Source organism: Nomascus leucogenys, chromosome 18 (assembly GCF_006542625.1).
Source record: "Nomascus leucogenys isolate Asia chromosome 18, Asia_NLE_v1, whole genome shotgun sequence".
Lineage (NCBI taxonomy): Eukaryota > Metazoa > Chordata > Mammalia > Primates > Hylobatidae > Nomascus > Nomascus leucogenys.
In genome coordinates, this window is record NC_044398.1 from 59209085 (window position 1) to 59224214 (window position 15130).

General features: G+C 43.5%; 1 non-coding gene across 1 annotated transcript; it reads left to right on the top strand.

Moving 5' to 3' along the window:
- Nucleotides 1–9284: 9284 nt before the first annotated feature.
- On the top strand, nucleotides 9285–9391 carry LOC115831419. The gene has a single exon (XR_004026917.1). It is a non-coding gene; the product is annotated as a U6 spliceosomal RNA (small nuclear RNA).
- Nucleotides 9392–15130: the final 5739 nt, after the last annotated feature.

Sequence of the window (15130 nt, forward strand, 5' to 3'; positions counted from 1 at the left end):
ATGGAGGCTTTGGGCCCCACTGTCCACTGTCCTACACACTTACAAAAGTATGCTGGGTTATTCACAAGTCTGGCTGTGTTTTCTTTTTTTGGGAGGGGGGTGGGTGGGGTGGAGTGTGGAGGGACGGAGTTTCGCTCTTGTCACCCAGACTGGAGTGTAATGGCCTGATCTTTGCTCACTGCAACCTCCGCCTCCTGGGTTCAAGTGATTCTCCTGCCTCAGCCTCCCCAGTAGCTGAGATTACAGGCACCCGCCACCACGCCTGGCTAATTTTTGTATTTTTAGTAGAGATGGGGTTTCACCATGTGGCCAGGCTGGTCTCAAACTCCTGACCTCAGGTGATCTGCCTGCCTCGGCCTCCCAAAGTGCTGGGATTACAGATGTGAGCCAACGCACCCGGCCAGTTTGGCTGATTTTTAGCGCCATGCTCAGCACTGGTGTAGGCTCATGGAAAGGACTGCACTCAGGGAGTGCTCACTGACTGGCACTGGGGGAAGAGCCAACCTTATCTGCTTACTCTGTGCATATTAAGTATATCCAGGAAATTCAAAGACAGTAGACAGGGCTTAAAGAGAATGTCCACAAGAGGAACAAAAATCAGGCACTTTAAGATTAACTTAGGCCAGTGTGGTGACTCACGCCTGTAATCCCAGCACTTTGGGAGGCCAAGGTGGGTGGATCACGAGACTAGGAGATGGAGACCATCCTGGCTAACACAGTGAAACCCCGTCTCTACTAAAAATACAAAAAAATTAGCCAGGCATGGTGGCAGACGCCTGTAGTCCCAGCTACTCGGGAGGCTGAGGCAGGAGAATGGCGTGAACCCGGGAGGTGGAGCTTGCAGTGAGCCGAGGTTGCGCCACTGCACTCCAGCCTGGGCGACAGAGCGAGACTCCGTCTCAAAAAAAAAAAAAAAAAAAATTGCAACAATCGCTCTTTTTTTTTTTTTGGAGACAGAGTCTCATTCTGTCGTCCAGGCTGGAGTGCCCTGGCGCAATCTTGGCTCACTGCAACCTCTGCCTCCTGGGTTCAAGCAATTCTCCTGCCTCAGCCTCCTGAGTAGATGGGATTACAGTTGCCCACTACCACGCCCAGCTAATTTTTGTATTTTTAGTAGAGACAGGGTTTCACCATATTGGCCAGGCTGGTCTCAAACTCCTGACCTCAGGTGATTCGCCTGCCTTGGCCTCCCAAAGTGCTGGGATTACAGGTGTGAGCCACCGTGCCCAGCCTGTAACAATCATTAATTACACATAAGCTTTTACATTAATGTTAAATAATTAAAATATTATTAAAAGCTTATTTTACATTATTTAATTAATGTTAAATTAAATGTTAGTGTTAAATAATGTAAAATAAGCTTTAACATTAACGTTAAAATCTTCGAAAACACACAGGTCAAGAAATATTAGAAAACCATTCTAGCTCTTCCTAAAATTTTCAGAAGTTCTTATGCAGGTGCAAATTAGGAAAAGTTTTCTGAACAGTCATATTTTAATTTTTTTTTTAAGAGATGTTGCTCACTATGTTGCCCAGGCTGGTCTCGAACTCCTGGGCTCAAGCGATCAACCCACCTTGGCCTCCCAAAGTGCTGGGATTACATGCTTGAGCCACTGCACCCAGCCCCAAACAGTCGTATTTAAAAAATTCAGTTTTTTTTTCCTTAGATGCTCTCAGTCAGGGTTGGCCATCCTCAACTTGCACTTCTTCCTAAAGTTGTTTTAGTTTTTGAGGAAGGTTTTCTTTCCTGTCAGTAAATGTTTATATTTTCAGGCTGATTAGTGATTAGAAGAGTACGTCTGAGACAGTGTAGATAAAAAGAAAGTTGTATATTTAAATTTGGAGAGGCTTTTGATATAGATATTCTTGGAGTTGTGCTGTCTCCCCCAGCCACTGTGGTGATGGATCTTGCCCAAAAGTCTCACAGAGGTGACTCACTCAGGCAAGAATTGCTTAAGTTCACATGGGTGTATGTAATGGGCACAGGCGTCATGTTGATGTAGCCAGTACACCAAGGGGAAGCTTCAGTGCTCTGGTGGTCACTACAAAAGTAGGTGGCAGAACTGGAGGATCCCCCCTGCATTAATATTATTGCTATTATTCTAACAATTTTGAGTTCTTATTGATTTCTTTAATTTTTAATGCAATTATATTTATTTTACTCATTAAATTTCATAACTTTATGTAATAAGTACCGCTTATATTTTCTTTGTTCACTTGAGGTTATACCAGTTTAGCCCCTGGCTTCCTCGTAAAGCCCAAGCAATTACTGAGTGTACTGTACTTTAATCCAGGGGTCCCCAACCTCTGGGCAGTGGACTAGTACCAGTCCATGGTCTATTAGGAACCGGCCGCACAGCAGGGGGTGAGCAGAGGGCGAGGGAGCATTAACCCTGAGCTCCACCTCCTGTCAGATCAGTGGGAGCATTAGATTCTCATAGGAGCCTGGACCCTATTGTGAACATGCGAGGGATCTAAGTTGTGCGCTCCTTATGAGAATCTAACTAATGCCTGATGATCTGAGATAGTACAGTTTCATTCCAAAGCCACGCCCTCTACCCCTGGCCCGTGGAAAAATTGTCTTCCGTGAAACCTGTCCGCGGTGCCAAAAAGATTGCAGACCACTGCTTTAATCCACCAAATTGGTTAGATTAAATATATATTGTATTAGGGTTCTGCAGAGAAACAAACCAACAAGATTTATATCTGTCTATATCTATACCTATATCTATATATTCTATACAAGGAGATATATATATATATCTCTATTCTATACAAGATATATATATATATATCGTATACATATACACAAGATATATATATACAAGATATATATATAGGTATAGATATAGACAGATATAAATCTTGTTGGTTTGTTTCATATATATATATATATATATATACAAGGAGATATATATATATCTCTATTCTATACAAGATACATATATATCTCCTTGTATAGAATATAAAGATATTTTACATATGTGTGTGTGTGTATATATATATATAGATATAGATGTATCTCCTTGTATAAAATATAAAGATATTTTACATATATGTGTGTGTGTGCGTATATATATATATATAGATATAGATATATCTCCTTATATAGAATATAAAGAGATTTTACATAAGGAATAGGCTCCTGGTGATTATGGAGGTTGACCAGTCCCATGATCTACAGTCAGGAAGCTGGAGACCCAGGAGAGGCAAGGGTGCAGTTCTAGTCTGAAATCCAGCCAGCTTGAGACCCAAGAAGAGCTGAGTTTCAGTTTGAGTCTGAAGGAAAGAAAAAAATCAGTTTCAGGCCAAGGCAGTCAGGCAGCAGGAGTTCCCTCTTACTCAGCCCTTTTGTTGAGTTCCAGTCTTCAGTTGACTGGATGAGACTCACCCACATGAGTGAGGGCCATCTGCTTCCCTCAGTTTCCTAATTCAATGTTAATCTCAGCCAGAAACACCCGCACAGACACTCTGAGAAAAATGTTTGACCAAATGTCTGGGGACTCTGACCCAGTCAAGGTGACACACAAATTAACCATCACATATGGCTACATAAAAGGCCTGGAAAAACTTCCACTGATTGACAGTTACCACACCACAAAGAACAGATTGTAAATGGTTTGATAAGCTATAAGAGCGGTCAGAATGACCCTGTGACATTTGAATGTCACACGGGTGAGGCCCTCAGGTTGGACCATGATGAAGGGTAATCCTCAGAGCACAGAATGGGGTAGGAGAGGGACGTGTGGCTCCTGTTGTGCCTTTTTAGGTAGAGGGCATTGGTAGTGGTGCCAGCCTAACTCTGTCCAGTTGCTTACACCCATGGCTGTACCTGAGGAGTATCTGTGTCACAAGAGGCTTTTAGGCTCTGAGGAAGCCAAAAACAGAGCTCTGGGGATAGGAGGGGAACCAAGGGGTTACATGTCCCTCTGCAATATTCCATCTGCATGCCCTCAGCCCTGGGGGAAAATTTTGTAACTTTACAAAGTTAGATAGAACATGAGAACACGAAACCCAACAGCAGATGCTATATGCAATTGTGGAATGTAAGTTATAGTTTTGTTTATTCCACAACAATGTAAAAATCTTGGATTTTTCTTCAAGATGGAAACTGTATTAATTTGCTAGGTTTGCTATAACAAAATATAAACTGGGTGGCTTAAATGACAGAAATCCATTGTCTCACAGTTGTGGAGGCTGGAAGTCTGAGATCAAGGTGTCGGCAAGATTGGTTTCTTCCGAGAGCTGTGAGGGAGTAACCTGTTCCATCCCTCTCTACTGGCATCTGGCGCTTGCTGGCGTCTCTCACATTCCTCAGCCTCCGCAGCATCACCCTGATCTCTGCCTTCACCTGCACATGGTTTTTGCCTGTGTCTGTCTGTGTCCAGATTTCTTTTTTACAAGGATAACCAGCTGTTTTTGATGAGGGGCCGACCCTACTCCAGTATGACCTCATCTTAACAATTCCATCTACAATGACCCTATTTTCAAATCAGGTCACATTCTAAGGAACTGGGAGTCAGGACTTCAACATATGAAATTTGGAGGGACACAATTCAACCTCAACAGAAGCTAATAACAAGCAAAGCCATCTTTTGTAGAGAATTATCTTTATATTATAAGCTTGCCCTCTCTCCTCTCTGTTTAGTCATCTTTGTTGTATTCCACTTAGAGAGGAGCACAATCTTCCCAGTGATCCCTGCAGATATGTGGTGTGGTTGATGTCAGACCTCTGAGCCCAAGCTAAGCCATCATATCCCCTGTGACCTGCACGTATACACCCAGATGGCCTGAAGTAACTGAAGAATCACAAATGAAGTGTCATTTAAATGGCCTGTTCCTGCCTTGACTGATGACATTCCACCACAAAAGAAGTTAAAATAGCCGGTCCTTGCCTTAACTGATGACGTTACCTTGTGAAATTCCTTCTCCTGGCTCATCCTGGCTCAAAAAGTTCCCCCACTGAGCACCTTGTGACCCCGACCTCTGCCCACCAGAGAACAACCCCCTTTGACTGTAATTTTCCTTTACCTACCCAAATCCTATAAAACGGCCCCACCCCTATCTCCCTTCACAGACTCTCTTTTCCGACTCAGCCGCTTGCACCCAGGCGAAATAAACAGCCTTGTTGCTCACACGTAGCCTGTTTGGTGGTCTCTTCACAAGGATGCGAGTGAAAGTTGATACCATTAAATATTTATGTAGGCTGGGTGAGGTGGGTAGACTGGGTGCCGTGGCTCATACCTGTAATCCCAGCACTTTGGGAGGACGAGGTGGGCGGATCGCTTGAAATCAGGAGTTCGAGACCAGCCTGGCCAACATGGTGAAACCCTGTCTCTACTAAAAATACAAAAACTACAAAATGCAAAATACAAAAAATAAAAAAATACAAATATATATATATTTATTTATTTATTACTTAAAAGTTTCTTGGCAGTGTGTAGTGGCTCACATCTGCAACCCCAGTGCTTTAGGAGGCCAAAGGTTCGAGACCACCCTGGGCAACATTTTTAAAGAAAAAAAAATTAGCCTACTTGGGAGGCTGAGGTGGGAGGATAGCTTGAGTCCAGGAGTTCTAGGCTGCAGTGAGCTATGATTGCACCACTGCACTCCAACCTGAGTGACAGAATGAGACCCTGTTTCTAAAAAAATATAAAAATAAAATTATCCAAGTTAACCTGGTTCAAAATATTTCATTACCTCATTCCTGTCCCTGTCACCTAATGTGTGGGTGAATGTAGTTTTTCCCCACTCCATACCCCATTTTAAGATTTTGCTCTTATAATATCATTCACTGGTCATAGAACTTCAGTGGATCCTTTGCATCAATTGTACAAATAAAGCTCCTGGCATTCAAAGATGGCTGATATGTATTCTTATCCTATTTATTCAATCCCCTGACTTCCTATAACTGGACTGCTGAGTACTACTGAAGAAACACATGGATTGGCACTATTTTTTTTTTTTTTTTGAGACAGAGTCTCGCTCTGTCACCCAGGCTGGAGTGCAGTGGTGCGATGTCTGCTCACTGCAAGCTCTGCCGCCCGGGTTCACGCCATTCTCCTGCCTTAGCCTCCCAAGTAGCTGGGACTATAGGCGCCTGCCCCCATGCCCGGCTAATTTTTTTGTATTTTTAGTAGAGATGGGGTTTCACCATGTTAGCCAAGATGGTCTCTATCTCCTGACCTCGTGATCCACCCACCCTGGCCTCCCAAAGTGCTGGGATTACAGGCATCAGCCACTGTGCCTGGCCATGGATTGGCACTATTATAAATTCATTATCCTCATCTAACCTTATGAACTTTCGTTACCACCTGTAAATACATGGCTTTCTCTGCTCCACTCCTCAATAACTATTTTAAATCTTCCTCAAGCATTAACCTAACATACTCATTCTCAGGAGCCCATGTAGTTGTTCTGAAAAATGGAAAAATTGGGTGTGATTTTTCTCACGTATCTTCCCATGAGCTTACAAACTTATTGATGCTCAGACATCTACAGCATGTAGGATGAAATCCACATCCTCATCATCCACAACCAGTGTTTTTCTTTTTTTTTGAGACGGAGTCTCGCTCTGTCATCCAGGCTGGAGTGCAGTGGTGCGATCTTGGCTCACTGCAACCTCTACCTCCCTGATTCAAGCGGTTCTCCTGCCTCAGCCTCCCGAGTAGCTGGGATTGCAGATGTGTACCACCATGCCTAGCTAATTTTTGTGTTTTTAGTACAGACAGGGTTTCATCATGTTGGCCAGGCAGGTCTCGAACTCCTGACCTCAAGTGATCCACATGCCTTGGCCTCCCAAAGTTCTGGGATTACAGGTGTGAGCCACCGTGCCCGGCCCTTCCACAACTTTTTCTATGACACTTACCCTTGTTCCTTGACCCTACTCCCTTGGCCTCTGAGCAATTTACTTTATTGGTTAATTCCCCTTCTCTGCCAAAATCATCAATCTTTCTCTCATACTACTCTTCTGATTTCAGCATAAAAATAAATAAGCATTCACATCCTAAAGCATGAAAAGCTTTAGGATATAGCAAGATGAATTTAAGATGCTTTGTAAACTTGGTGGAAGTATAATTAGAAGTAATATGTAAATGTTTGTGTTGGCAGTTGTAATCAGAATTGTTTTGGGGTTGAATGTACGCGAAAGTTTTAGAATGCAGGACTGTGGTAAGTACTTTACTCATTACTCATCCTCTCACTGTGTTTAAGAGATGAATTCAGGGTGCCTTAGAACAATTAGCATTTCTAGATATAAACTACATATTATCAAGAGATCTACACAAGCCAGCAAACATCTGCAGCTCTTCAGCATGGAAGGTGGCGGCTATAAGAGCAATAGCATACTCATAATCATCTCTCCCAGGGAATTATTTTCTGGTCTTGAGCACTTTCCCCCTCTAAGGCCTACTAAGGGATCAAGAGGGCAAAAACCATGTACCTGTTAGCAGGTTTTGTTTGTTTGTTTTTTTAAATACAAGGTACAGGTGTTTTCTCGAAGGAAGAGATAACCAAACAAAGCCCTCACCAAGGTCTTCGTATACTCCACTAGCCCAGTTCTTTAAGTCCATCACTGTCTGCCTAGATGGTAGCTTCTTTAGGACACAAACATGTTCTACAGATTTACTATGCCTTATGCACCTACACTAGTTACTAGCTGCTCAATAAAACTGAGATGCAAAAAACATGAATACAGGCAAGGCTGATGACTGACAGCCATTTGTGTAGCTCAAGAAGGGACTGCAGAGTGTATTGTTGAAAAGTAAGCATTTGTTTTCAGCTAATATTTTAATATAATGGCCTGAAAAGTTATATAATTGGTTGATACCTATGAGAATGCAGAAAAAGTATGCATAATCCATTTTGAGGCTAGGAGAACACTTTTTCTTTTTTTTTGAGAAGGAGTTTCACTCCTGTTGCCCAGGCTGGAGTGCAATGGGGCGATCTCGGCTCACTACAAACTCCACCTCCCAGGTTTAAGTGATTCTCCTGCCTCAGCCTCCTGAGTAGTTGGGATTACAGCACCCACCACCATGCCCGGATAATTTTTTGTATTTTAGTAGAGACAGGGTTTCACCGTGTTGGCCAGGCTGGTCTTGAACTCCTGATCTTAGGGGATCCACCCGGCTTGGCCTCCCAAAGTGCTGGGATTACAGGCGTGAGCAATTGTGCCTGGCTGAGAATACTTTTAGTAAGCTCTATGCACAGAAATAATTTTGCAAACTTGAAGAGTAAGTCAACACAATTAAGATTTGTTAAGCATGTATTGGGCCCATTAAGGAAGAAGTAGCCATTTCTAAATAGGCAGGTAGGAAAGCTCTACTCTGATGAGGAGAAAATCTTTTTCATTTCATATTGTCTTTGGAATCTGGTGTTTATATTATATTGATAACATAGTCAACTTGGACTATTTACATTTCAAGTGCTCAGTGGCTATTTGTGTCAAGTAGCTACAATTTTAGACAATATAGGTGAAAAGGCACCTTAATATTGTTTGTTGACGGAACGTTCCAAAGACACTTATCAAGTTGGCTGGGCATGGCTGTGCTTGCCTATAGTCCCAGATGCGCCGGAGGCTGAGGTGGGAGGATTGCTTGAACATAAGGGTTTAAGGCTGCAGTGAGCTATGACCACCCTACTGCATTTCAGCCTGGGAAACAGAGTGACAACCTGTCTTAAAAAAAGAAAACACTTAACCACTTAACAGTGTGCCCACTGCTTAAAGTTTTTCTCACGGGGATTAATACCTTGCAATTCCAGTTTTGCACACGTGTCAGTGGCCTGCAGCTTCCCATAGGCATCTCTTTACGTGACACCAGGGAAGCTCCAAAGCAGGTGAGGCAAGGTGCTGTCAGATTACACTTGCTTAAAGTCTGGATATCACAGCAAAAACTAGAGTAAAACTGGGCAGAGAAGAAATGAGATAGGTTACAACATATAACTAGCAAGTCAGGAAGTTAAAATTAAAACAATGAAGAGATACCATTTTTTATCCTATCAAATTGACCAAGATTAAAAAGCAATAGCCCATATAGGAGAAGCTGAACAAGAGCCCTGGGAATGAATGCAAAGGAGTCCAGTATCACTAGGTAGATAGGATCGACAGGGTGAGGCTATTGATTACATATGGGAAGTAAGGGAAAGGCAGGTGTTCTGCCTGCCTCCAGCCTGAGTCACTGAAAGGATTCTTTTGCCATTAGTTTAGGCAGAGAATACAGGAAAGAGAGCTGGTTTTTCAGAAGCAAGAATGGATTGGTAATGTTAAGTTAAAAATTTATGTTTGGGTGCTGACTTCAGCAGTGCATATACTAAAGTTGGAACGATACAGAGAAAATTGGCATGGCCCCTGCACAAGAATGACACACAAATTTGTGAAGAAAAATAAAGTTGTATTTGAGACTTGTTAGTGAGATACAGGTTGTGAGTCACTGCAAATAAACAGCAGCTGAAACCTTCTCCAGAAGGACAGTGAGGTTTTAAAAGGACTTAAGAGAAATCATCAAATGCCAATTTGAGAGGGTTGTCTGAAGATTGGGGGCTAGTGGTAGGAGGAAAATGAGGACATCAGAGCGTCATAGATTAGGGAGATACTTTCAAAGGAGTGAGTTTAACTCAGCTGAATGCTGCAGAAAGGTGGAGTGGTAAGAATGCCACAACGAGGTCATTCAACTTATTTAACAGAACATTATTTCAAACTTTTGAGGGAGAAATGTCTAGAATGTAAAATGAGCCAAAAAGACATTACACAGGCTTGGAATAAATAATACCAGCTCATATTGAAGGAATCACAAAGTGATCTTCATGTTAATGAAGGGAAAGAACAATTACAGTCTGTGGTAGGAAGTAAAACTGGTGAGATGGACATTGAAATCTGGAATTGTGAATATGTTTTTCTTAGAAATTTAATAAGAATTAAAACTAATTCTTCTTAATTTAATTTTTTTTTTTTTTTTTTTTTGCAGTTGCAGTTGCAAGATTTAATAGAGTGGAAACAGAGCTCCCATACAAAGGAAGGGGACCCAAAGAGGGCAGCCGTTGCCAGCTCGAATGCCTGGTTTATATCCCAATCATTGTCCTTCCCGCTGTGCTCTCAGGCAATAGGTGATTGGCTATTTCTTTACCTCCTGTTTTTGCCTAATTAGCATTTTAGTGAGCTCTCTTTACTATCTGATTGGTTGGGTGTGAGCTAAGTTGCAAGCCCCGTGTTTAAAGGTGGAAGTGGTCACCTTCCCAGCTAGGCTTAGGGATTCTTAGTTGGCCTAGGAAATCCAGCTAGTCCTGTCTCTCAGTCCCCCCTCTCAACAGGAAAACCCAAGTGCTGTTGGGGAGGTTGGCCAACGACCGCTCTAACTGCTTCCTGCTGAATTGGGTCATAGTAGGGGTTGTGCAGTTGAGATTTCCTCGGGAGGGTTGCCTTCGATGTCATTAACATTGGAGCATGGGCTAGCAGGCTGGTCCAGGGGTCCACAGTAGATTTTAGTCATGGACTGCATCTGGGGCTCCATTTGAAGAACATTTGTAGCTTTACAGCTTCAATTATGACAGAGACAAACTTTACAAGGAGGTTAAAGATACAGGGTCCAAAGAGGAGTAACAATATTATAGCTGCTAGAGGTCCTAAGAAGGGGAGAATCCAGGGCATCTATTGGCTGAGGAGGCCCCAGGGTCCAGTGTTTTGAAGCTCCTCTGCTCTACATTGTATTCAATCTCGAATTTCTTTAACTTTCTCGGTGATGATTCTGGACTGATTAACATAATAGCAGCATTCTTCCCCTAAAAATAAAGAGGTTCCCCCTCTTTTGGCGGTTAGCAAGTCTAAAGCTCTTTGATTTTGAAGGACTACTGCTGCTAGGGAGTTAAGTTGATCTTGCAAGGTGACTAGGGAGTCGGCAACCCATTCCATGTCACCATTTAGTTCTTGAGATAGTTTGTAGAACTGAGTAGAGGTTGTGATACTGCCAATGCCAGTACCTAGTCCGCTTAGCACTCCTGCTCCAATAACAAAGGAAGAATGGGTACTCTTTTGTTGCGGGACTTAGGTACAACATGATTGTATAAATCTTGTTCAGTGTAAATGGTCATGGGGGGGGGCACTAAGAATGACACGAAGCACATAGATTCTGAAGAGCCATTCAAACAATGATAGGCTGAGGTACCACAGACAAAAAATATTCCTGAGGGTAGGCAGAGTATTCGTGTGGGAGGAGTTACCCACCTGAAGCATTGGGAGTTTGTTGTGTCTATAGTATTGCTAAATTTTACACAGGTGAGGTTTGAGGTATGGTTTATTTCCAGATTGGAAACAGGAGGTCCTACTAAAACAGAAGTGGTGTTTATTTCTGTGCTGAAGTTGTTCCATTGTTCAGGTACATGTATGGCCTGAAGTTCAGGGGGAGGCACATCCAACAGTTAGTAGGGTTTTGGGCCGAGACCTCATGGAGCCCAGTGGGGGTTACTAGGCCAGTACGGGTACGGAGGGTTTCATGTAGTTTTGGGAGATCTAGTCCTTTGTAGGGGCTAGGGGTGCTGTGTACCTGGGTCAGTTGGGAGATTGCTTCCTTTACATGTTTTTCTCTTGCGTGATCCTGAACTCCACCCCAATCAGACATACTGGTATGGGTGAAGTAAGTCCAACAGACGATGGCTCCAAGTCCTCCAGGACAACTAGGATTAATCATTTTCCCTGTCTAATAATGAGTATTTACACGCATGCAAAGTGTGGCAGAGTTATAGCAGTTGCAGGGCATCTGGGTGTAGGCAGTGAAGGGAGGGTTTCCCTTAGATAAACTTCTATACAATGGGGCATCAATATTTCCAGGAAGCTGAATTCTCCATAGACGCTCTTGGTAAGGGGAGCTACTGGTCATACAGTGGCATGGAGGGGGTGCAGTGAGAGTGAAAGAGGGTAAGAGAACAGTAAAGAGAAAAATTTGATAAAGGAGGGTCATGGGGATTTATGATTTTAGTTACTTTCTTCCTGGTTGTCACTTGAAGAGCAGGCGCAGATCCTCTAGAGGCTCACAGGAATAGCTAGCGTTGTCTCCTGGATTTTCAGGTTCCTTTGGCAGTATCTAGGGTTTGACTCGAGTGTGATGTATCCAAGACTCCACTCCAGCCACTTTTACTGCGGTTGGGGTAGATAAAATGACTGGGTAGGGTCCTTCTCAGGATGTATCTAGGGATGGAGAATTAGAGGGAAGGGACTTGACTAATACCATGTCACCAGAGTGGAATAGTTCCTTTCCCTCTTCTTGGGGACAGCCTCCTTGTAATGTTTTAAGAACTTGTTGATATTTGGCTAAGGAGGTGACATCTGCAACTAAGTTGGCCGTCTCTCGGTCAAGCACAAGGTCATTGGTTAGGAAGGGCTGTCCATATAGCATTTTGTATGGGCTAAGTCCTGCTTTCTGGGGAGTTTCAGATTCTTAGTAAGGCTATAGGCAACAGAGTAGGCCATGCGAGGTGGGTTTCCTGGGTTAGCTTTTTTTAGATGTCGTTTGAGTGTTTCGTTCATTTTCTCCACCTTCCCTGAGGACTGTGGCCTCCAGGCACAGTGTAAGTGATATTGTATGCCTAACACCTGGGATACTCCCTGGGTTACTGTAGCCTTGAAAGCAGGGCCATTGTCACTCTGTAAGCCTTGGGGAAGTCCGAATCTGGGAATTGTTTCATGAACTAATGCCTTTATTACCTCCTGGGACTTTTCTGTCCTACAGGGGAAGGCCTCTGCCCAACCAGTGAAAGTATCTACCCAAACTAGTAGATACTGAAATCCCTGAGATTTGGGCATGTGGGTAAAATCTAGTTGCTAGTCTTCTCCTGGGTAATGGCTTGTTTTTTGTTCTCCTGAAGAAGCTTGGTGATAAGGCAGGGGATTATTTCTTTGGCACACTTCACAGGCCCTGACTATCTGCTTGATAGTTTTGAAAAGGCCTGGTCCAGTAAATAATGATTTGGCCATCCGATGGGTGCGATCAATGCCTAAGTGAAAGGCTTGGTGAAGGGTTTTAAGTAATTTCCGCTGGTTAGCGGCAGGCAAAAGTATTTTTCCTTCTTCTGTGGCTAGCCATCCTGAGGGGAGGAAACTATGTCCTCGTGAGGTTCCCCATTCGGTTTCTTTTTCTAAGTATTGGGGCTTGGTTTTCCGGAGGGGATTACCCCATACTAGGGGTCCTTCTATAAGCATTTCTAATGGAGGGTCCTGCCTTGCGGCTCTTTTGGCTTCAATATCCGCTTGGTGGTTCCCTTTTATTTCCCTTTCCTTTCCTTTCTGATGACCTCGGCATTGTAAGACTGCCACCTCTTTAAGTTTCTGTACAGCTAATAATAATCTCCTAATGGCTTCCTGATGTTTGATACGTGTTCCCTTGGAAGTTAGGCATTCCCTTTCTCTCCATATTGCTGCATGGGCACGGAGGACTAGGTAAACATACTTAGAGTCTGTATGTATATTTACCCTTTTTCTTTCTCCTAATTCTGGTGCCCGAGTGAGGGCTATTAGTTCTGCCAGCTGAGCGCTAGTTCCTGGAGTGAGGGGATTACTTTCAAGTATTCCATTATCACTGGCCACTGCATACCCCACTTTTTGAAGTCCTTTTTCTACAAAGGAACTTCCATCAGTATACAAGTTGAGGTCGGGATCAGTTAAGGGAACTTCTAAAAGGTCCCCTCGAGTGGCCTAGGTCTGAGCAATTACTTGTTGGCAGTTATGTTCTATCTTTTCTTCATTGTCTGGAAGAAATGTGGCTGGGTTAAGAGCTGCACAAGTGCGCAGTCACAGCACTGGCCCTTCAAGTAATAGAGCCTGATATTTAAGTAAATGGTTGTCTGACAGCCACAAGTCTCCTTTAGCAGTGAGTATGCCATTCACATCATGAGATGTCCACACAGTGAGATCTCTTCCCTGTATTATTTTAACTGCTTCAGATGCTAAGACTGCTACTGCCGCCACTACCTATAAACAATGAGGCCAACCCTTTGCCACTACATCAATTTGCTTACTCAGGAATGCCACGGGTTGCAAGCTCGTCCCTCAGACTTGTGTAAGGACTCCTAGAGCTATTCCTGTTTTTTTCTGTGACATATAAAGAAAAGTCTTGCCCTGTTGGCAAGCTTAACACTGGGGCTTGGGTTAGGGCCCTCTGTAGGGCCTGGAAAGCCACTTCTGCTTCAGGTGTCCATCTTACTAAATGGGTATTTGCTTTCTGAGTTTCCTTAATTAGTGTATATAATGGTCTGGCTATTTTGCCGTACCTGGGAATCCATATTCGGCAGAAACCTGTTATGACAAGGAACGCTCTTAGTTGCTTTAGAGTTTGGGGATGAGGATAAGCCAGTATAGGCTGGATACATTCCTCACTGAGGGCCCTGGTGCCTTTGGATAATTTTTTCTAGTGCCCTAAGTATTTAACCTGCTGTGAGCAGAGCTGAGCCTTTGGTTTGGAAACCTTGTAGCCACAGGTAGCGAGGAAATTTAAGAGCGCCTGGGTGGCTTGATGGCACAAGGTTTCTGAACGGGTGGATAAAAGTAAATAATCCATGTACCGAAGGACAAGAGTGTCCAGGTATGAGAATTGGCTCAAGTCTTGGGCTAATGCCTGGCCAAATAGATCGGGGCTATCCCTGAACCCTTGGGGTAAAACAGTCCAGGTAAGTTGAGACATTGCATTCAAGGGTTCTTCAAAGGCAAACAAGAATTGAGAGTCAGGATGTACAGGGATGCAGAAAAAGGCATCCTTAAGGTCCAGGACTGTAAACCATTCTGCTTCCTCTGGTATTTGAGAAAGCAGAGTATAAGGGTTAGGTACAGCTGGGTATAGAGGGACAATGGCCTCAATGATAATCCTGAGATCTTGCACTAACCTCCACTGTCCGTTGGGTTTCTGTACTCCTAAAACTGGAGTATTGCAGGGGCTATTGCATGGTTTTATTAGGCCTTCAGCTTTTAGGTCCTTAACAATCTTTTGGAGTCCTTGTTGGGCGTCGGGTCTAAGGGGGTACTGCCTTTGGTAGGGAAAGGAGGTGGAATCCTTTAGTTTAACTTGAACAGGATGGGCATTCTTTGCTCATCCATATTGTCCTTCTGTTGCCCAGACTTCAGGATTAATTCCTTCCTCAAGCAGGGAACAAC